At 45.9% G+C, this 24,390-nt stretch overlaps 1 protein-coding gene across 1 annotated transcript in view; it reads left to right on the top strand.

Moving 5' to 3' along the window:
* LOC138977897 (uncharacterized) overlaps positions 1 to 24,390 on the top strand; it is a 96,712-nt gene that overhangs the window by 68,471 nt on the left and 3,851 nt on the right. The window lies entirely within an intron of this gene.

Here is a 24,390-nt window from a genome sequence, read left to right as displayed (position 1 = left end):
CTTTCTTCAAACATTCTTTATCTCCAGCATACATTCTTATTCATATTCTGAATCTTTCTTAATCAATACTGTAAATCATAATCAATAAAAAATACAACTGAACTGTTCATAACTTTCTGAAAATAAAATAGTACCATTACTCTGGTTATCATTCTCTGCTGTCTACTCTAGCATACTTTTATCATCATTACTGTCAGCTGTACCTACTCAGTTCATGTGTACTCATCACTGTATTTCTTGGGTTGTTTGACAACTCTTCCGGATCTGGTTGTTACTGCACTGTCTTTGTTTTCAACCATGTTCTTGTCATCAGTTTGTACTGGAATCTGTTCAGTTCCTATTTTCTTTTCTTTTTCTTTCTGATTTGAGTCTTTCACATTCTGATCAGTAGTTGGCATGGTAACTGTTCTGTTGGAATCACTGTCTCTGGATGCTACCTTTGTTGGTCTGAGCATTTTGCGGTTTCTTCTGTACTCTACATTCTGTTCATCTCTGACTACATAGGATCTTGGTGTAGAATGAGGAGTAACAACTTCTGCTTTCTTCCATCTGTTACCAAACTGCATCATGACTGGATCTCCTGCTCTGAGTTTTGTCAAATTGCCACTGGCTTTTCTGTCAAAGTACTCTTTCTGCTTCTTCTGGCGAGCAATCAAATCTTTGTGATTCTTCTTGTTCTGCTGTTTTCCTGGTTTCAACAGTTCTGCTCTTGTTGGGAGTGTTGTTTTCAGTTTTCTGCCTAGAAACAATTCTGCAGGTGATTTTCCTGTGTCTAATGGTGTGTTTCTGTAGTCTAGGAGTGATCTGTAAGGATCTTTGGATTTGTTCATCAGATTCTTCACTGTTTGGACCATTCTTTCTGCTTGACCGTTACTTTGAGGGTGGTAAGGGCTTGTGGTGGTATGTTTGATTTCATATTCTTTCATTAACTCTGCGAATTCAGCACTTGCAAACTGTGGTCCGTTGTCTGTGATCAACTCATCTACTATTCCAAATCTTGCAAACTGACTTTTCATGTGCCCAATGACTGTTTTGGTGTTGAGACTGTTCAGTGTGATGACTTCTGGCCATTTGGAGTAGTAATCTACTATTATCAAATAGTGTGTCTTGTTCAGCTCGAACAAATCTGCTGCGATCTTTGCCCATGGTCTATCTGGAATGTCCATTGGTATCATTGGTTCTTTGGGGTTAGCTCTGGAGTTTTCTGCGCAAACTCTACATGCTGTGACCATGTGAAATGTCTTCAATCTGTGACGACATACCTATCCAGAATACCAATTCTCTGGCCATGCTCTTGCATTTCACTATGCCTAAATGTGATGAATGAATTCTTTGCAGCTGATCTACTTGAAGCTTCTTGGGAATGACTAATCTGAGCCCTCTGAAAATCAGACCGTCTGTGTATGTAAGCTCATCTCGGAATGACCAATAAGCTCTAACTGATTCTGGAACATCTCTTCTGTTCTCTGGGAAACCCTTCAATATGACTTTTTTTTTAGTTCTGTCAGTTCTACGTCATTTGCTGTTTCTCTCTGAAATTCTGCGTATTTCTCATCTGAGATGGGCAAGTGTGACCTTGGGTTGATAGCATTGATTTCTTTCTCTGGAATCAACTGTTCTTTTGTTTCTGGGAGGTACGATCTGCTGAGCGTATCTGCGACGTACATTTCTTTCCCGGGTTTGTACTTCACCTTGAGGTCATACTTCTGTAGCTGCAACATGAATCTCTGCAGACGAACAGGTGCTTTGTGTAGTGGTTTTGTAAAGATGGACTGCAAATGGTTTGTGGTCTGTCTCTACTTCTACCGTTCTACCATACACGTATGTGTGAAATTTTTCACATCCGTACACTACTGCAAGTGTTTCCTTCTCTATCTGCGCATAGTTCTGTTGTGTCTTTGTCAGTGCCCTTGACCCGTACGCGATCGGCTGACCTTCCTGCATGAGGCAACAACCTAATCCTGTGGATGACGCATCAACTGATAGTGTCAGAGGTTTTGCTGGGTCATAGTACCTCAGTACTGGTGCTTCCGTCACTAGCTTCTTCAGCTTCTTGAAACTCTCTTCCTCTTTCTTTGTCCACTTCCACACTGCATCTTTCTCTGTCAGTTTTCTGAGTGGTTTGCTCACATCTGCCAAGTTGGGTAAGAACTTTCCTAAGTACTGAATGAACCCTAGGAACGTCATCAGTTCTTTCTTGTTCTGAGGACTGCTCATCTTCTGAACTGCTCTGATCTTCTCTGGATCTGCTTTCAGACCTTCACCTGACAGTATGTGCCCTACATACGAGATTTCTGACTTGTGAAACTCGCACTTTGAGTCGTTGAACGTGAGACCGTACGACTTTGCTTTCTCCATGACTTTCTTCAGTCGTTTGTCATGCTCTTTCGTGTTGGATCCCGACACGACAACATCATCCATGACAGCTTCTGCGCCTTCTATGTCTTCTACCATCTGAGACATGACTCTCTGAAATATTTCACTAGCTGAAACTATTCCAAAAGGTAACCCGAGAAATCTATATCTCCCCCATGGTGTGTTGAATGTGTGACAGGGTGACCAGTCACCAATTATAGAGTTAAGCTGTTGTCATTGTCCAGTTTAGTCTTTGTTGCCGAGCATTTTGTGTTAGGTGTCTATTCATTGTTAACAAAAAGTACTGGTGTGCACCAGCCGTGCTCAAACATAGCTTGTTTACATCTGAGCGGCGGCCATGTTTGATTCTGTCTAAAAATAGATTGAGTGCATGTGCTATTTTATGCAATCTAAGGATAAATATTACTTTTAGATGTTAATAATGCATGGATATAGATACTATGTTGTTGTATGTTCGTGCTTGAGTACTTTTTAAGGCCCTGTTGTTCCTTAAATTGCTTTAATGTTTGATCAGCTTCGACCCCAAACGTCCCACGCTATCTGAATTTTAGCGCCCAGTAGGTACGTGACGTCTGGAATTTCCCTATTATCTCCATAATTGTAACTTTTCCATAAAGCTAACTTGGTGCACTTCATTTCTTATTCCCTTAAGATACTTTTTGAGTTAAAGTGCATTAATAAATGTTTGGATCAAGCAAATCAAAGTTTTCCTCGGTTTGACCGGTGTCTCACCGCGTGACGTCACATAACTCGTCATAAGTTCCATTTTACCACAAGTATGACACATGTATGGAAAGTTCAGGAGTTCATCTTGTAATGGAGCGAATTGTATTTGGTGCAGGAAGTGATAGAGTTGAGCAATCTTTATTTTGCTGGGTTTTGATCGTTAATCGGTCATTCATTCTGAGTAATTAATCATAATTACTTTTTGATCTGGACTTCTAAAGTTATATTTTATAACATGTTTTAAAAGTATTTTTCACGCTGGTTTTATAGCAACAAACCGATTTCTAATGTGTGCATTTTTTGTAAAGTTATTAGCTGTTAAAGATTCTAAACAAACACAGATTTGGCTATCAGGCAGTGCCAGACGGCCCTTTTGGAAATTGCTGTGAGCCGCTTGCAGTGCAGTCCGCGCGAGCAGTATAAATAGCCTCCGGTACCAGCATAAGAGGAGGAGTCATTCAGTCATTCAGTCAGTCAGTCAGTCATTCATTCATTCGTTCAGTCTGTGTCTCGGCTGACTGAGGAGATGTAGTTCAACTTTGTATGTTGTGGCTTGTAGCCACCGGCCTCGGTCGGGTTGGCGAAGAGGAGGAGGGAAGATCGAGAGACACGGAAATAAAGTGTGTCATGCCAGTATACTGCTGTTGTTGTCACAATGTTATCTGTTGTGTCCGAGAGATTGAGTCCAGAATGAGTCCGTAAGACATCAAGAGAAGAGAACAAAAGAACGGAACATTCTTTTCCGAACCTCTACAAAATGGCGTCGTCAGACAGGATGTGTTATTAAAACGGACTCAGAAGTTCCTGGACTCGGAAGAAGTGATGCATTGTGACAACTTCACTCTTCAGTACTGGTGATGTCGGACCTTTCCTGCCAGGAGTTGTGTACTCCATGGTGTCCTCGACGATCGGCATGTCCTGTCCTGTGATGTTCTGTACGTTCCTGCGTTGCTGTTGCTGTAAACTACGTTCCTGTCATGCTGGTAATCTTCGTTCCTGTCCTGGTAGCTGTGTTCCTGTCCTTTACTACGATGCCTGTGGTATGCTGTTCCCGTTTCCCGCTGCCATGTGTCATCCGATGCATGATGTGTGTAATCTCACAATTGGTGTGTAGTGCTGTGTTGGTGTTCATCCCCAGAGTGAATTCTGGAATTGGAATCGTGATGAACGGTACGTGGAAGTCTTGAAAAGACTAGTGGATTTGCATTAACTCGGTACCCCATTAACTCACTGTAACCGGACTTTTATTCAAGGAACTGTAAGGATCTCGGCCGACCTTGTTGTGAATTAATATTAGTCCATCAAACAAGTGAGCAGTGCATTCTGTTAGGAAACGCTACCGTTGCTGAGCTTTGGTTCAGTTTTGTGTGTTGCATGTAGTTGACTTATTTGTACTTTGTGGGAAAGTACCGATATTATATTTTGTAAACACAATATTTATGCTTGGACGAGAATGCAGGTGAACTTTCTAGTCCTGTCAAAACAAGTTGTTTACCATGCTGTTTTAGTCGTAAGTTCGTGGCGTTCGTTCGGATTAAGTGCGTCGGCGCTTTTGATGTACGTCATAGAGAATGTCGCTAGTTTAGTCCATGCACGGCTCGTATAATGTAGTTGTATCGTGTTCGGTCTGGAATATTCTCGAGATTGAGTATTTACTATAGACGGGCGACGTAGAATAAAAGAACACAACTATACGACGTTTGAGAACTTGTGGCAATCTCAAGTGTCGTGTAACAATTGGGGGCCAAGCCAAGGATCTACGTTTAACGCCAAGGGTTTTCCAGTAACAAGGACCAGTGTCAAGACAGTCACAGGAGGTAGCCATCAATCGGGTGTATCCTGAGGGATCAGTATTGAGACTACGGAACCGTGGATTCGGTGTGACTGGTGAAGAGTTTGGTAATCGCCGCAGCTCGGTACGGTGAGCGACGCCGGAGTGTATCGGGATTACAGAGGTTAGCTGCCGTTTGGACGAGACGGACTTCGTCGCGGAGCTAGTGCATTAATACTACGAAATACGACTGGGGTACGTCGTGTACGTATCGTGAGCAGAGTGCGCCGTCACGTTAGACGAGGAGGGTGGCAGCCTGCGTCTACGAAGGTGACCAGCGACGAGAGAAACATCGGAGGTGCAGTAGAGACTGTGTTCTTTTAGAAGATTACATTCGTCTACGTTCGGGGCTGTGAAAGAATACAGACGAACGCATCGGAAACGACCAGAATGGCTGAGTTCTGGGGAAAATGAATTGAGCTGGGACTAAAAGGCAAGCAGCTGACGGAGTTCGTCGAGTCCCAGACACAACTGCTAGCGCAGCGTGAAGAAAGACAAGCGCAGCGTGAGCGTGAAGAAAGACAAGCGCAGCGTGAGCGTGAAGAAAGACAAGCGCAGCGTGAGCGTGAAGAAAAGCAATTGGAGCTGAAACGCTTAGAGCTCAACATAGAAATGGAGATGAAGCGTTCAGAGCTTCAGACAGAAATGGTGCGTGTTCAGAATGAGCACGAGGCACCACGCCAAAGAGATAACCAGCAGCAAATGCTACATAGGGCACCGAAACTTCCAGCATTCGCTGACGGGAAGGACCATGCAGATCGACTGCTACCTTGCAAGATTCGAGAGGTTCGCTGAGAGTGCTAGATGGCAGCGCGACGACTGGGCGATTCAACTCAGCGCACATTTGACTAGGGCAGCACTTGAGGTCTACACTAGACTCTCAAACGATGACGCCAGAGACTATGATATACTGAAGGAAGCTCTGTTGCGTTGCTACAACTTCACTGAAAGGGGCTACCGTCAACGCTTCCGCGAATGCCAGCCATTGTCTGGAGAGACACCGAGCCAGTTTGTGGAGCGCCTGTCGTCATACCTGCAGAAGTGGGTGGAGTTTTCAGGTGAAGAGCAGTCATACGAGAGTCTGCGGGACTTGATCGTGAAGGAGCAATTCCTTAATGCCTGCCCGAAGGACCTGGCGACCCGCTTGGAAGAGCAAAAACTGCGGGGTTTGAAGGACATTGCTGATGCTGCTGAGCGTTATCTCATTGCTCATGGAAGGACCCTGGGGACGTCAAAGTCATCGAAACCTTTCCAGAAGAGCGGGAACCAGGGAAACCAACCTGCCAAGGGACAAACTGAGTCCGCACCATCATCCAATGAAGGGCAGAACATAACGTGTTTCCATTGCAATGCCAAGGGCCACTGAGTCGCCAACTGTCCCCAAAAGAAAAATAACGGACATGTCAATGACAAAGCGCAAGAACATCGACGGAGATATTACGACAACAAGAGGCAAACGAGTGGCTCGAACCAACAAGTATGTGCGAGCAGCGTCATACTTCCAAGGGCTGCCGAGCAAGTGGCTACACCATCGGACGTGGAAGAATGTATATCTGATGGCCAGCTTCTACTCGCCAATGGCAGGTCGATCTCTGTCGTCGCCAGCGCAGCTGTGTCAGTGTCGAACATGCCCGTGTCGAAGGGATTTGTTGAGAAGCAGGAAGTGACTGTTCTCAGAGATTCGGGCTGCAATGGAGTCATTGTCAAAGAGGATCTGGTGCCAACAGAGAAGTTCACTGGTGACTTCAAGTGGACGCTCATGGCTGACAGCAAATGCGTGAGGGCACCAGTGGCAAAGATCCAGATAGATACTCCATACTTCACCGGAGAAGTTGAGGCCGTCTGCCTGAAGAAGCCCTTGTACGATGTATTAATTGGGAACATTGGGGGTGCGAGACGTCCTGATGACCCTGATGTCGAATGGAGAATGGGCTCAGCTCAGCCTGCTGCTGAGGAGGAAGACCCACTGCCATTCGCGAGTGAAGATATCAGCGAACTGTTACGAGATGACAGAGCAACTGTGCATCGCCGCGACCAGCCGCAGGTTGTAAGCGCTGTGACGACCAGAGCCCAGGCGAAGAAGGACAAAACAACTACGCCACTCAGGGTCACCAACAGTTCTGCAACTGCTGTCGTGGACAGGGATCGGCTGATTCAGCTACAGGAAGCTGATTCGACTTTAACAAAGTACAGGAGTCGTCCTGTCAAGGAGATGACTAAGGGCGAAGGCACTGTGCAATTTGAAGTGAAGGCCAAGATTCTGTACAGAGTGTTCCAGCACGCGAGAGTCAACGGTGGGAAGCCATTACGTCAAGTTCTGGTGCCTCAACCACTTAGGCGCCAGGTGATGGAGGTGGCCCACGACTCTATTATGGGAGGTCACCTGGGTGTCAAGAAGACATCGGACAGAATCCAGGCTGCGTTTTACTGGCCAGGACTGCATGCAGATGTGACTCGATTCTGCCGATCGTGCGATATTTGCCAGAAAACCATACCTCGAGGAAGGGTCCCGAAAGTGCCGTTGCAGAAGATGCCTTTGATCGACCGACCTTTCAAGAGGGTGGCCATTGACCTCATCGGCGAGATCAAACCGCCAAGTGAAGAGGGTCATCGTTGGGTACTGACCCTGGTAGACTATGCAACCAGGTACCCAGAAGCCGTGCCTCTGAAGAAAATTGACACCGAGACTGTTGCCGAGGCACTTGTGGACATTTTCAGCAGAATTTGGGGTTCCTGAAGAGATCCTCACAGACCTGGGGACACAGTTCGTCTCTGAATGCATGGAAGAGGTCAACAGGTTGCTGAGCATTCGTCACTTGACTACGACACCCTATCACCCGATGTGCAATGGGCTGGTCGAAAAATTCAATGCGACGCTGAAGTCCACGCTGAAGAAACTATGCAGTGAGCAGCCAAGGCAGTGGCATCGCTACATCAATGCCTTGCTGTTTGCATACAGGGAGGTGCCACAAGAGTCCACTGGATTCTCCCCGTTCGAGCTGATGTACGGGCGGACCGTGAGAGGCCCGATGCAAATACTAAAGGAATTGTGGACGAAAGATGTGGACACACCTGAAGTGAAGAACAGTTACCAGTACGTGTTTGAGTTGCGAGAGAAACTGGAGGAGACTCTCGAGATTGCGAGAAAAAACTTGAGAAAGTCTCAGGATAGTGGAAAACACTACTACGACCGCAAAGCCGTAAACAGGAAGTTTACACCAGGTAACAAAGTGCTGATACTGCTTCCCACTGATCACAACAAACTACTGATGCAGTGGAAAGGCCCATACGAGGTTGAGGCCGTGGTAGGGATCAACGACTACAATGTGAATGTCGGCAAGAAGTCCAAGATCTACCACGCTAACCTCCTGAAACTGTATGTGGAGAGACCTCCGGAAGCAGTACAGGTCGCAGCAATGGTGGAAGAACCAGCCGAACTAGACGAGTTCGACGGTGAGGAACTACTGGAGTTGGGAGACCTCCACAAGAAAGAGGGAGTGGATGACGTCAAGTTAGGACCTGACCTGACAGAAGACCAGCAGAAGGAGCTGCATGATTTTATGGGCGACTTCACCCATAGGTTCTCTGATGTTCCAGGCTCTACGTCCTTGGTCGAACATGAAGTCCACCTCACATCTGACGTTCCTGTTCGCTCAAAACCATACCCTATCCCGTTTCAGGCTCGGGAATCCTTGAAGAAGGACATCGACAACATGTTGAAGATGGGGGTCATCCGTGAGTCATCATCCCCTTACTCATCTCCCGTTGTTGTTGTCAAGAAGAAAGACGGTACAAACAGGGTATGCATTGACTTCAGGAAAGTGAATAAGATCACCGTGTTTGACCCTGAACCAATGCCGACGGCGGCTGATCTGTTCCGACGGTTGACTGGCAGTAAGATCTTCTCAAAGATCGATCTCAGCAAGGGATATTGGCAGATTCCTGTGCGCGAAGAGGACATACCAAAGACCGCCTTTGCAACTCCAGACGGAACGTATGAGTGCCTGCGGATGCCTTTTGGCATGGTGAACAGTGGTGCTACCCTTAAGAGGGGAATGCGAAAAATGCTCAAAGGAATGAAGAATGTTGTGTACTACTGGGATGATCTGCTAGTCCACACGGAGACCTTTGCGGAGCATCTGGAGACTTTGAGGGAACTGTTTTCCCGCCTGACAAAAGCTAATCTGACCGTGAGACCCAGCAAGTGCATTTTGGGGACCGACAACGTTGACTTCATAGGTCATTCACTGAAGGAAGGTCAAAAGGGGCTTTTGTTGGAAAACGTCACCAAGATCCTCAATGCGCCACGTCCTGAAACCAAGAAGCAGGTGCGATCCTTCCTTGGATTGGCTGGGTACTACAGAGAGTTCATTCCAAACTTCGCCGCCATAACGGCGCCTTTGTCGGACATGAACCGAAAAGGATGTCCCAACCGAATACTCTGGGGACCAGCTCAGGAGAAGGCATACCAGACCGTACGCGACCGGATGTCACGAGACCCGGTGCTACGCCTTCCTGATACTGCCAAAGAGTTCATCTTGCGTACAGACGCATCGGACGAAGGGATCGGCGCCATGCTGATGCAAGAGCATGGAGGTAAACCGTTTCCGGTCAGCTATGCCAGCAAGAAGCTGTCAGGAGCCGAGAAGAACTACTCGACCATGGAGAAAGAGTGTTTAGCCATCGTGTGGGGAATCAAGAAATTTGAACTCTACCTCCAAGGGGTGAAATTCGTGCTTCAGACTGATCACAAACCCCTCACCTACCTGAACTCTGCGAAGTTTGTGAATAATCGTATCATGAGGTGGGTGATGTACTTGCAGAACTTTGATATGCGAGTGGAATCGATCAAAGGTTCAGACAATGTTGGAGCAGATTTTCTCAGCCGAGTATGTGAGTGAAACTGTGTTCATTCTCCAACAGACTAATGTACATACCTGGATTTCAATCTGTTATGTATACATAATATGTGTACAGGTAGCGTTTCAATGATTGAAAGAAATTAGGTAAATTTCTTCTGGTGTTGGGGGTAATGTTAGGAAACGCTACCGTTGCTGAGCTTTGGTTCAGTTTTGTGTGTTGCATGTAGTTGACTTATTTGTACTTTGTGGGAAAGTACCGATATTATATTTTGTAAACACAATATTTATGCTTGGACGAGAATGCAGGTGAACTTTCTAGTCCTGTCAAAACAAGTTGTTTACCATGCTGTTTTAGTCGTAAGTTCGTGGCGTTCGTTCGGATTAAGTGCGTCGGCGCTTTTGATGTACGTCATAGAGAATGTCGCTAGTTTAGTCCATGCACGGCTCGTATAATGTAGTTGTATCGTGTTCGGTCTGGAATATTCTCGAGATTGAGTATTTACTATATATGCCAGCGCGATTTGAATGTTAAAAAAGCTTCTATTTGAGTTCTGCTACGATGTGCAGTTGTATGTATGGAATGCTAAATAAATCCTCGAACTCAATTTGACGAGTTGTTTTCTGTTGCTGCGAAGACGGGCGACGTAGAATAAAAAGAACACAACTATACGACGTTTGAGAACTTGTGGCAATCTCAAGTGTCGTGTAACACATTCCCCGATTTGACGTTGTGTAGTGCTATACCTGTGTGATTCATCATGTTCTGCTGACGTGTGCATTATCGGACAGTGAGTCGAGTGACGTAAGTAACGGTTGAGCGCGTCTTGAAGTGACACTGTGAGGCATCGTTTTATGTTTGTTATCTATGTATTTCCATTTTTTTATTTACGTTGAAAATGAAATGCTTTCATTTTGACATTGTTAAACATGTTGATTTCTAAGCACGATGGATATCTTTGTTCATGGCTTGCAGTGTATGTTGTATGATGCTTTGATTCGTGGGATGAGTTGTTTACATTTGTGGTTGAGGGTTGGGCACAGGCAGACAGTATTGAGACTAGTCTGATGGGAATGCCAAGGTGGATGCAGCGAGTCAGTACTAGTTAAAACCTTCCCATAAGGTCTGGTATAATGATTTTTCGCAAGATGTATCGTGGGTTGTATTTGTTTTGTTTTTTTCACTCCTGCAAATGTAACGGTGGTTGATCTAGCCTTGTAACCTATCAGTAGGGCTTGGTTTTTGATCGTTGGTAATGTAAGGTTTCAAAGTATTGTGTCATGTACATTGTGGAATATGAAAGAGAGAATTATGTCATGTGGAATCAGCTGTCTGTTGTAAGTGTATTGTGTTGTGGTTTACACCGAACACATCATGTGTATCTAACCTTGTTCAGCTTCCTTTTGGTGACAATGTGGTTGAGAGTGAATACTTAAAGTGGTGTATGATGACTTTGAAGAGTTTATGATGTTGTAAGAGTGGCTGGGTATACTTGATTCACTGTGTTATACTTTGATGCTTAGATGTTTCGTCAAGAGCGCTAAGTACATATCTTAGTTGACATCATGTCAGCATAGTGTCTGCTTGTTTTGCATGAAGAGTACAGGGAAGGTGTTGCTATGGCGATTGGTAGGAATCTAGTTGCATAGTATTGGGCACCAGTTCTCTCATGTCGGGTTTTGTTTTGTTTATGCCATTTCTTTAGCATCTTGATTTTGTGGAATGATTCTAAGCATTGAGAGAATTCATGTATTTGCACATTGTTACTGTATTGTGAGTGGAGGGAGTGAGTTGTTCATTGTCTGATTTTAGCGTGCCGTGTTGTAGCAGTGAAATGCATTTTTTTTATCGTTGTGTTCGTGGTCGTGACACGAGGACGTGTCATATACAAAAGTAGGGGGTATGTGTGACAGGGTGACCAGTCACTAATTATAGAGTTAAGCTGTTGTCATTGTCCAATTTAGTCTTTGTTGCCGATCAGTTTGTGTTAGGTGTCTATTCATTGTTAACAAAAAGTACTGGTGTGCACCAGCCGTGCTCAAACATAGCTTGTTTACATCTGAGCGGCGGCCATGTTTGATTCTGTCTAAAAATAGATTGAGTGCACGTGCTATTTTATGCAATCTAAGGCTATATATTGCTTTTAGATGTCAACAATGAATGGATATAGACACTATGTTGCTGTATGTTAGTGCTTGAGTACTTTTTAAGGCCCTGTTGCCCCTTAAATTGCTTTAGTGTTTGATCAGCTTCGACCCAAACGTGCGACGCTATCTGAGTTTTAGCGCCCAGTAGGTGACGTCTGGAATTTCCCTATTATCTCCGTATAACTTTTCCGTAAATCTAACTTAGTGCACTTCATTTCTTATTCCCTTAAGATACTTTTTGAGTTAAAGTGCATTAATAAATGTTTGGATCAAGCAAATCAAAGTTTTCCTCGGTTTGACCGGTGTCTCACCGCGTGACGTCACATAACTCGTCATAAGTTCCATTTTACCACAAGTATGACACATGTATGGAAAGTTCAGGAGTTCATCTTGTAATGGAGCGAATTGTATTTGGTGCAGGAAGTGATAGAGTTGAGCAATCTTTATTTTGCTGGGTTTTGATCGTTAATCGGTCATTCATTCTGAGTAATTAATCATAATTACTTTTTGATCTGGACTTCTAAAGTTATATTTTATAACATGTTTTAAAAGTATTTTTCACGCTGGTTTTATAGCAACAAACCGATTTCTAATGTGTGCATTTTTTGTAAAGTTATTAGCTGTTAAAGATTCTAAACAAACACAGATTTGGCTATCAGGCAGTGCCAGACGGCCCTTTTGGAAATTGCTGTGAGCCGCTTGCAGTGCAGTCCGCGCGAGCAGTATAAATAGCCTCCAGTACCAGCGTAAGGGGAGGAGTCATTCAGTCAGTCAGTCAATCATTCGTTCAGTCCGTGTCTCGGCTGACTGAGGAGATGTAGAGCAACTTTGTATGTTGTGGCTTGTAGCCACCGGCCTCGGTCGGGTTGGCGAAGAGGAGGAGGGAAGATAGAGAGACAGAGGAATAAAGTTTGTCATGCCAGTAACCTGCTGAATGTAGTCACATGTGTCATCTGTTGTGTCCGAGAGAGTGAGTCCAGAATTGAGAAAGAGTCCGTAACACATCAAAAGAGAGAACAAAAGAAAAGAACGGAACATTCTTTTCCGAACCTCTACAAATGTACACAGCTTGGAACTCTCTTCGTTCAACTTGAGCTGCCAATAACCAGATGTTGCATCTAGTTTCGAGAAAACCTTTGCTCCTGGCATGTTTTGAACAACTTCTTCTATCGTCTTCATTGGATAGTGTTCTCTCTTGATAGCTTTGTTCAGATCTCGTGGATCTATGCAGATTCTTGTTTTCTTTGGCGTTTCTACCACTACCACACTGTTCACCCAGTCAGTAGGTTCTTCTTGTCTTGTGATAACACCTTCTTTTTCCAGACGTTTCAGTTCACCTTTAACTTTCTTGTGTAGCGCAACTGGTATCTTTCTGGGTGGGTGGACTACTGGCTGTACATCTGGGTCAACTTTGAGATGAACCTCTCCTGGGAGACAACCTAAACCTTCAAAAGAATCTGGGTATTCTCCTTTAACATCTAGCTGAGGGTGATCTCCTTTAACCTCTTGCGTCATGCTTGACTGCACTGTGTCTACTCTCTGGATCAGTCCTAATCTCTGACAAGCTTCCAGACCAAGTATCGCTGTACTATCCATCTCTGTGACATAGAATTTCACTTCATGCTCTTCTTTCTTGAACTTGCATGTCAGTTTCGTCGAACCTAGTGTCTTGATGTTATGGCCTGAATATGACGTAAGCCTGACCTTTGACTTCTCCAGTTTCTTTCCTTTGAAAGATTTGAACGTTTTCTCAGAAATGACATTGCATTTTGCTCCAGTATCTAACTGAAAATTGACTGTTTTCTCTTCTACTTCCAGTTTCTGAAACCATCCGGAATCCACTGTATTCATTTCTGCAGTGCCGATTGTACCTAACGAGTACGCTTGCACTTCATCCTCTGTGTCGCTACTCAATCAATCAATCAATGAGGCTTATATCGCGCATATTCCGTGGGTACAGTTCTAGGCGCTCTGCAGTGATGCCGTGCTACTGTCACTATCGTCTATCGTCTAGTGTGTGTACTTTGTTTCTTCTCTTTGAGCTGTGTGTTTGCTCTGTTCTGGCCCTACACATGCTCGCAAAGTGGTTTGGTTTCATGCATTTTCTGCATTCTTTTCCTATCGCAGGACATTGCGCATCTTGTGTGTGCTTCATGCCACACCTACCGCATTTCTTCTTTGCCGTAGCTCTGTTTTCGCTAGGTGCATGTGTACCTTTGTTCTTGTCGCAGCTGCGTGACGTCTTTTGTGCATTCGTTTTCTCTATGCCTAACTGCATGAACGGCTGCTTCAGCTGACAAATTCATTTCTTTCAGCTGTTTCACTGACATTTCATCCACTCTGGCTATCTCAATAGCTTTCTCTAGAGTCAGATCTTTCCCAATATCAATGAGTTTCTCACGCACTTTGTCTGATTTTGTTCCGAACACTATTCTGTCTCTCACTACCTCATCTTCTTTGTCTCCGTACTCGCACTCTTTCACAAGCAACTTCAGTTCTGTTACAAACTGTTCACACGTTTCATCTGGTGCCTGTACCTTGCTGTGAAATTTGTACCTTGCAAAGATTGGGTTTGATTTGGGCTGAACGTAGGCTTTGAAACCATCGTAGTAAGTCTGCAACTTGCTCTGTTCATCACTCAATGTCCAGGTTGAGAAGATTTTCCTACCCTTCTCTCCGACCCATAACATTAGATAGGAACATTTTTCTTCTTCTGACTTAGCTTTCAGTGGTCCCTTGAACATGAAAGACACGTGATCTTTGAAAGAATTCCATTCCCCCACTAGATCTCTTGCTTCCCAATTGAATCTTGGATAGCTACCAGTTCCCTCCATAGTCTAATATTATGCTTGAGTGACTTATCTTTCAGTCCAAACGTTCTTGACAAGCTCCACTTCTGGTCACCATGTTGTATTTGTTGGTTTTACGTACAGAGAGGCGGAGACATAGTGTTGGTTCGGCCATGCTTTATTATCAAGAACCACCACTCTTGCAATATTCATACGGAGTGCTGTCCCTTGGACCTTTAGCTAATTGACTCGCTCTAATGGAGCTATCTCTAAATGGAATATGATATGCTTGCCTAGCAATATACATGACAACTGGGTGAGACATGAAGCCTGTGCTGCTACTTCTGTCTTGTGTATGGCGCACGTTATATGTCAAAGCAGCACCGCCCTGATTTGGCCCTTCGTACTGCATTGTCACAAAGTTGTGTCACCCCCCCCCCCCATTTGCCTGTACTGCATTGTCACACAGTTGTGTCACACACACACCCCCCCCCTACCTGTACTGCATTGTTACAGAGTTGTGTCACCCCCCCCCCACACACACACACACACACACACACACCTGTACTGCATTGTTACAGAGTTGTGTCACAAACACACCCCTTCACCTGTATTGCATTGTCGCAAAGTTGTGTCACCCCCCACCCCCACCTGTACTGCATTGTTACAGAGTTGTGTCACACACCCCCCCCCTCCCCTCTCCACCTGTACTGCGTTGTCACAAGGTTGTGCGCCCCCCCTCCCCCCCATCTGTACTGGAATATCACAAAATTCTTTCACACCCACCCACCTGTACTGCATTGTCACAAAGCTGTGTCACACCCGCCCACCTGTACTGCATTGTACGCGATTCACTTCGGTTCATAGTAGCCTGCTTGGCAGACTGTAATGACATGTTGTTTCATGGTGAGGAAGTGGCCTATAGACGCGATTCACTTCAGTTCAAAGTAGCCTGCTTGGCAGACTGTAATGACATGTTGTTTCATGGTGAGGAAGTGGCCTATAGACGCGATTCGCTTCAGTTCAAAGTAGCCTGCTTGGCAGACTGTAATGACATGTTGTTTCATGGTGAGGAAGTGGCCTATAGACGCGATTCACTTCAGTTCAAAGTAGCCTGCTTGGCAGACTGTAATGACATGTTGTTTCATGGTGAGGAAGTGGCCTATAGACGCGATTCGCTTCAGTTCATAGTAGCCTGCTTGGCAGACTGTAATGACATGTTGTTTCATGGTGAGGAAGTGGCCGATAGACGCGATTCGCTTCAGTTCATAGTAGCCTGCTTGGCAGACTGTAATGACATGTTGTTTCATGGTGAGGAAGTGGCCGATAGACGCGATTCACTTCAGTTCATAGAAGCCTGCTTGGCAGACTGTAATGACATGTTGTTTCATGGTGAGGAAGTGGCCGATAGACGCGATTCGCTTCAGTTCATAGTAGCCTGCTTGGCAGACTGTAATGACATGTTGTTTCATGGTGAGGAAGTGGCCGATAGACGCGATTCACTTCAGTTCAAAGTAGCCTGCTTGGCAGACTGTAATGACATGTTGTTTCATGGTGATGAAGTGGCCGATAGACGCGATTCACTTCAGTTCATAGTAGCCTGCTTGGCAGACTGTAATGACATGTTGTTTCATGGTGAGGAAGTGGCCTATAGACGCGATTCGCTTCAGTTCATAGTAGCCTGCTTGGCAGACTGTAATGACATGTTGTTTCATGGTGAGGAAGTGGCCTATAGACGCGATTCGCTTCAGTTCATAGTAGCCTGCTTGGCAGACTGTAATGACATGTTGTTTCATGGTGAGGAAGTGGCCTATAGACGCGATTCGCTTCAGTTCAAAGTAGCCTGCTTGGCAGACTGTAATGACATGTTGTTTCATGGTGAAGAAGTGGCCTATAGACGCGATTCGCTTCAGTTCATATATATAGCCTGCTTGGCAGACTGTAATGACATGTTGTTTCATGGTGAAGAAGTGGCCTATAGACGCGATTCGCTTCAGTTCATAGTAGCCTGCTTGGCAGACTGTAATGACATGTTGTTTCATGGTGAGGAAGTGGCCTATAGACGCGATTCGCTTCAGTTCAAAGTAGCCTGCTTGGCAGACTGTAATGACATGTTGTTTCATGGTGAGGTGTGCGTCGAGGGTAAAGCCGAGATCTTTTACCTTTTTGGAGAAGGAGATTTCACAAGTACCAAGTGGAAACGTGTCGGGGATTAGATCGTGTCTGCCAAGGGAAGGGGTAGAGAAGCGGATGGCTTCCGTCTTGTCATCGTTCAGTTTGAGCTTGTTTGAGTTCATCAAGACTTTAACATCCTCTGTGCACTCTTGAAGGGACAAAACAAGGCTGTCTGATTCTGTCGGGCAGGTTCACTTACACAGTTGAGTGTCGTCCACAAACATTTCATGCTCGACAGAGTGACTGTCAATACGGTGCGAAAGTGGAGTGGTGTACGTGATAAAAAGTACAGGTCCCAAGACAGAGCCTTGTGGGACACCAAATTCCAGGAGGGTTTTGGGAGACTTATGATCTTTGACTGACACAAACTGCTTTCGTTCAAAAATGTCGGACCGGAACCAGGATAAAGCGATTCCAGAGATGCCAAAAGATGACTGGAGCCGAGACAAGAGAATGTCATGGTCTATCGTGTCAAAGGCTGCGGAAAGATCGAGGAGCAGGAGCACGGAGATCTTGTCTTGGTCTAACGCTGTGAGGATATCGTTCACAGTGCGCAGGAGGGCTAGCTGTTTCCGTACCATGTCCAGGACGAAATGCTGACTGATGGGCACTGAGGAGGTTGTGAGTTTCTAAGTGGCCGAGAAGTTGCTGAAGAACAATTTTCTCAAGTAATTTTGAAAGGAAAGGAAGGTTTGAAATCGGACGCTAGTTCTTCAACAGGTTGGGATCCAGGGAAGGTTTCTTTAATAAGGGTTTGACGACTGCACTTTTGAATTCAGGTGGTACCGTTCCGGTGCTGAGGGAATCGTTCATCATCTTTGTGATCGTTGGAAGAAAAACATCGAGATGATCGTACAGCAGGTGGGTGGGGATGGGGTCTAACTCGCACGATTTGGGTTTAGTTTTTCTGAGGATTTCAAGGACTGTTATTTTCAGAGACAGGGGTGAAAGCATCGAGAGTAGTGCCTACGAAAGATTCATTTGGTTTAGGTACAGGAACAGGTTAAAAAAAGAGTCCCTTATCGAACGAATTTTTTCTTGAAAGAAGTCAGAAAAGCTTGCTGGGAGTGTGTTTTGGTCGAGAGTGGGTAGGGACGAGCACTTGGTCTTACCAAGCAGTGAGTTAAGGTTCCTGAAAAACTGTTTGGGGTCACTGCAGGTTTGAACTTTAGCTGAGTAGTATGACGTTTTTGCGCGGTCGACATGATCCGTCACATTCTGTTTGGCGAGTTTGTAGATTTATTTATAAACTACAAGCCCAGACCTTTTCCATTGCCGTTCCGCCCTGCGACGTTCCTGCTTAAGCGGTTGCAGCTCCTCGGCCACAGTGCTATACCAGGGCGTCGTCTTTCTCTGTGACACTTTTTTCAGGGTGGTGGGAGCGTGGGTATCGAGAATTGCTCTTAGTTTGACGGTCAGTTCAGAAATGGATGTCTCCGGTGAGACTGCGTTGGCAATGTCTTGCTTGAGAGCAACAGAGTCGATCTTTGATAAACATCGCATAGGCACAACATCGGATTTAGAGGCAGGCTTGGAGATGTTCAAATGGCATGCCGCATAGCACAGCTGTGTGGTCCGAAGACAACCCATGGTGCAGTTTACAGGAACAAAGAATTTCGTTCTGCCTGGGAGAGACTGAAGATTTCTGCAGTCTCTCGAAGTTTGCTGGCGCTGGGGTCGTTTGTGACGTCGAGATGAAAGTTAAAATCACCCAGGACAATCAAGTTGCCAGAGAGACTATCAGAGTGTTCGATGAAGTCGGGAAATTGTTCGAAGAATGCTTTTTCAGTGAATTTGTTTTTTTTGCTTGGTGGTGGACGGTAAACACAGAACAAGTGTTTGTTGTTGCTGTTTAACGTAAGCGACAGCTGTGCAACTTCAAACGTACTGTGCAGAAAAGGGAAAGACGTGACAAGAGACACATGATCTTTAAGAGAGTTCCTCACAACGAAGGCGATACCTCCACCTCTGCTGTTGGTAGCGCGGGCCACGTTTCGACAAGGAACATGATGTCAATCTCGTTATCGATCATGAATGATGTAATTTCTGAGTGCTTATTTAATGATCCTATAGATTGTGCGTTGAAAAGACAGATCTTTGGCGACCTCGGGTCGTTACAGGGGAGTGTAGGGGAGTGTAGGAATGGCAATGAGATGGCCTAGCCGTGGACACGGTGCTGTGGGCTTTGGGAGAGCCAGGGGAGTGTAGGAATGGCAATGAGATGTCCTAGCCGTGGACACGGTGCTGTGGGTTTTGGGAGAGCCAGAGGGGGTGATCGAGAGACATGCGTGTCATGTGATCTCCGCACACTATTGTCGATAACCGTAATGCTGTGAGGATCAGCAGTGGGCTGCAGGGAGGCAGGCAACGTCGCCGATGGAGACGGTGCCTACCTGTGCTGCATTGTCACAAAGTTGTGTCACACCCGCCCACCTGTACTGCATTGTCACAAAGTTGTGTCACACCCGCCCACCTGTACTGCATTGTCACAACGTTGTGTCACACCCGCTTACCTGTACTGCATTGTCACAAAGTTGTGTCACACCCGCCTACCTGTACTGCATTGTCACAAAGTTGTGTCACACCCGCTTACCTGTACTGCATTGTCACAAAGTTGTGTCACACCCGCCTACCTGTACTGCATTGTCACAAAGTTGTGTCACACCCGCTCACGTACCTGTACTGCGTTGTCACAAAGTTGAGTCACACCCGCCTATCTGTACTGCATTGTTACATAGTTGTGTCACACCTACCCACACCCGCCCATCTGTCAGTACAGCATTATCACAGAGTTGTGTTACACCCACCTACACCCGCCCACCTGTACTGCATTGTCACACAGTTGTGTCACACCCGCCCACACCAGCCCATCTGTACTGCATTCTCCTATAGTTGTGTCACACCCGCCCAACTGTACTGCATTGTCACACAGTTGTGTCACACCCGCCCACATGTACTGCATTGTCACACAGTTGTTTCCCACCCGCCCACCCCCGCCCATCTGTACTGCATTGTCACAAAGTTGTGTCACCCCCGCCCACCCCCGCCCACCTGTACTGCATTGTCACAAAGTTGTGTCACACCCGCCTGTCAATAGCCTAACTGCAGACATCATTATTTATCTGAAGAACATGCTAATGCCTCGCTGTTTTAAAGCTCAGAGACTCATCACACAAAGCACACATACTTTAGAAGTCTTTTTTATTTTTAAATCAATCATCAAACTGGTGCTATTTTAAGCGTAAACACATACAGATAAAGAATTAAACAAAGTCATACAATACAAAATGCTCCCCGGTAAAACTCCCCGCCACATTCCTGCGGAATTTCCTGTCACTAAACATAGTCAGGGGAACCCCCAAGGTCACCTAGTTCTGTTGTTGCTATAATTGCGCGCTGCCTCAACTGGTCACGTTCACCGTGGCTGCACTGAGTGGGGCTTCCCGCGAGCCCAAGTGTGTGTGTGTGTGTGTGTGTGTGTGTGTGTGTGTGTGTGTGTGTGTGTGTGTGTGTGTGTGTGTGTGTGCGTGTGTGTGTGTGTGTACGTGCGTGCGTGCGTGTGTGTGTGTGTGTGTGTGTTTTTTGTGCGTGCGTGTGTGTGTGTGTGTGTGTGTGTTTGTGTGTGTATGTGTGTGTGTGTGAGTATGTACGTGCGTGCGTGTGCACGCGCCGTGTATGTGTGTGTGTGTGTGTGTGTAAGAGTGTGTTTCCGAGGGTATGTGTGTTCCAGAATGTGACTGAAGGAGTAAATGGAGAGGAGATGATGATGACGCTGATGACGAAGATGATGATAATGATGATGATGATGATGATGATGATGATGGTGATGATGATGACGATGACGATGATGATGATGATGATGATGATGATGATGATGATGATGATGATGACGACGACGATGATGATGATGATGATGATGATGATGATGATGCCGCTGCTGCTGCTGCTGCTGCTGCTGCTGATGATGATGATGATGAATGATGAATGATGTTTAAAAGGGCACGGTTACTGAAAAAAAACATCATCATGTACAACAACAACAACAAAACAACAACAACAACAACACAACAACAACTAGCGTTGAGATGAAAAGTGGAAGTAGAGGAGAAGCGGTTTGTCAAGCGCTGCTCCATAGCTAGTCTGTTCTTGCCAAAAGTTGGCTGTTTGAATTGGATATATAAACACGGTAAATAAGACCGTGGCCGCCCGACCTGACCTCGTCATTTCCTGTGTATGTTATGTTTCGCATACACTGTTTAGACTATCAAATCGTGTATGCCCCATACTGCACAGTGGTAGCAACACCATGGGGACAGTCCCTTTCTCCCCCCCCCCCCCCCCCCCGACACCCCTTCTACCCCCTCCACCCTCGCAAGAAGCTAGGGTAAGTGCGGTGGGAATCCCCCTGGAAGGTAGAACTCATTACGTAGTTTTGGTACCTGCAGGTTGAAATGCCTGCATGCAGCTTGACTGTTCACAACGCCCACACCCGCCCACCTTTACTACATTGTCACACAGTTGTGTCACACCCACCCACCTGTACTGCATTGTCACAAAGTTGTGTCACACCCGCCTACCTGTACTGCGTTGTCACAAAGTTGTGTCACACCCGCTTACCTGTACTGCGTTGTCACAAAGTTGTGTCACACCCGCTTACCTGTACTGCGTTGTCACAAAGTTGTGTCACACCCGCCCAACTGTACTGCATTGTCACAAAGTTGTGTCACACCCGCCCACCTGTACTGCATTGTCACACAGTTGTGTCACACCCGCCCACCTGTACTGCATTGTCACACAGTTGTCACACCCACCCACCTGTACTGCATTGTCACACAGTTGTGTCACACCCGCCCACCTGTACTACATTGTCACACAGTTGTGTCACACCCGCCCACCTGTACTACATTGTCACACAGTTGTGTCACACCCGCCCACCTGTACTGCATTGTCACACAGTTGTGTCACACCCGCCCACCTGTACTGCATTGTCACAAAGTCGTGTCACACCCGCCCACCTGTACTGCGTTGTCACACAGTTATGTCACACCCGCCCACCTGTACTACATTGTCACAACGTTGTGTCACACCCGCCCACCTGTACTACATTGTCACAACGTTGTGTCACACCCGCCCACCTGTACTGCATTGTCACAACGTTGTGTCACACCCGCCCACCTGTACTGCATTGTCACACAGTTGTGTTACACCCGCCCACCTGTACTACATTGTCACAACGTTGTGTCACACCCGCCCACCTGTACTGCATTGTCACACAGTTGTGTCACAACCGCCCACCTGTACTGCATTGTCACAAAGTTGTGTCACACCCGCCCATCTGTACTGCATTGTCACACAGTTGTGTCACACCCGCCCACCTGTACTACATTGTCACACAGTTGTGTCACACCCGCCCACCTGTACTGCATTGTCACAAAGTTGTGTCACACCCGCCTATCTGTACTACATTGTTACATAGTTGTGTCACACCCACCCATCTGTACTACATTGTTACAAAGTTGTGTCACACCCGCCCACCTGTACTGCATTGTCACAATGTTGTGTCTCACCCGCCCACCTGTACTATATTGTTACAAAGTTGTGTCACACCCGCCCACCTGTACTGTATTGTCACAAAGTTGTGTTACACCCACCCACCTGTACTGCATCGTCACAAAGTTGTCACACCCACCCACCTGTACTGCATTGTCACTAAGTTGTGTTACACCCGCCCACCTGTACTGCATTGTCACAAAGTTGTCACACCCACCCACCTGTACTGCATCGTCACAAAGTTGTCACACTCGCCCACCTGTATTGCATCGTCACACAGTTTTGGGACACCCACCCACCTGTACTGCATCGTCACAAAGTTGTCACACCCACCCACCTGTACTGCATCGTCACAAAGTTGTCACACCCACCCACCTGTCATCGTCACAAAGGTGTCACACCCACCCACCTGTATTTTATTGTTCTGATGAGAAACACCAAGGTATTTAAGTTTGTATTGTGCTGATAACAACTGCACACAATATTTAATGTCCGTTTGACGAGCAGAAGGCAATTCATGTTTTGACATCATGACATATAAACGCAACAGCTTTAAAACTAAAGAAAAACAACAAAAACAGGCGTTACTTTGTCAGATATGAATTCACGAATCACAGAACATTACAAGTCACGTATCTCCAAGTGCTGAAATGTATTTAATAGAATTCAGTCGCAATAAATGATTCGTATATCATAGAAGAAACATGTCTTACCTTTGGCAATGTTCCAGCTTGATTGCGACAGCGCAATAGTCGAAAAAAGAACGTCACCCGAAACATCTCACGTTCATAACATGTTGGATGAGTGTGACGCGAACAAACATTCAGGCCCCCGTTTCTTACAGCGAGAATTGGCGGGTGGGGCGAGGAAGTACCGTTTCTTGAGCAATTCTCACCGCGAGGGGCGCTAGGATTCTCGCCGCGAACGCTAGGTAGCTTTGGGTTTGCTCGCTTGGCGAGAAAACATTGCGGCCGCACTGCCATGTTTTCTCGCCAAACGGGCAAGCTCAAGGCTACCTAGCCTTCGCGGCGAGAATCCTAGCGTCCCTCGCGGCGAGAATTGCCCAAGAAACGGTACTTCCTCGCCAAACTCGCCGATTCTCGCCTGTAAAAAACGGTACTTCCTCGCCAAACTCGCGTCACTCGCCGATTCTCGCCTGTAAGAAACGGTACTTCCTCGCCAGACTCGCATCACTTGCCAAGTCTCGCCTGTAAAAAACGGTACTTCCTCGCCAAACTCGCGATTTCTCGCTTGTAAGAAACAGGGCACAGATATGTCAAAAGTCTGTGGGCGCGAATTATGATAGAGACAGCAATTTGTCAATAAAATGTTCGTTTACTGCAGCGTTAGAACACAATCTTCTGTTCATAACGCTGTGACATTTGACGTAACGAGAGTCGTGTTCTGCCGACACTATGATGCTTTTCTTGTTTTAAACACATTATTATGGTAAATCTTCTCATTTCTACGCTAAAAATGACTTTTCTTTGTTGTTAGTTATTTTCTGCAATAATGGACCTACCTCAATTTTGCCCATGCCGTGTGACACGAAACTTATGAGCGGAAGACAAATCTTCTGAGTGCTATAATGTTTCAAAAGATAGTTAACTGCATCAGATTATCACTCAGGCACGTGCAGGAACAATAAGACTGTGGTATTCAGGCCTCCGTTGCTTTCTTCTGTCATGTATGAAGGTGCTGGCCTGGGGTGAACAAGTGTACTGTCGCTGGGCAACACATCTGTCGCCCTTTTCCGCCTTTTTTTGTTTTTTTAATAAAATGTGTTAAAATTCCACACACACAAATCAATGTTGTTGGTTCTTTTCATTTGTGTATTGTTCATTGCAAGCTTAGCAGTGTAGAATGCTTTTTCTTCTTATAATGTCAAAAGGTGGCTTTAAAATGAGCATTTTAATGTGAAGGTGTCAATTTTACC

This window comes from Littorina saxatilis, linkage group LG10 (genome assembly GCF_037325665.1).
Source record: "Littorina saxatilis isolate snail1 linkage group LG10, US_GU_Lsax_2.0, whole genome shotgun sequence".
NCBI classification, from domain to species: Eukaryota; Metazoa; Mollusca; class Gastropoda; order Littorinimorpha; family Littorinidae; genus Littorina; species Littorina saxatilis.
The sequence above is the reverse complement of the archived record's forward strand: the minus strand, read 5'-3'. Positions and strand labels throughout refer to the sequence as shown.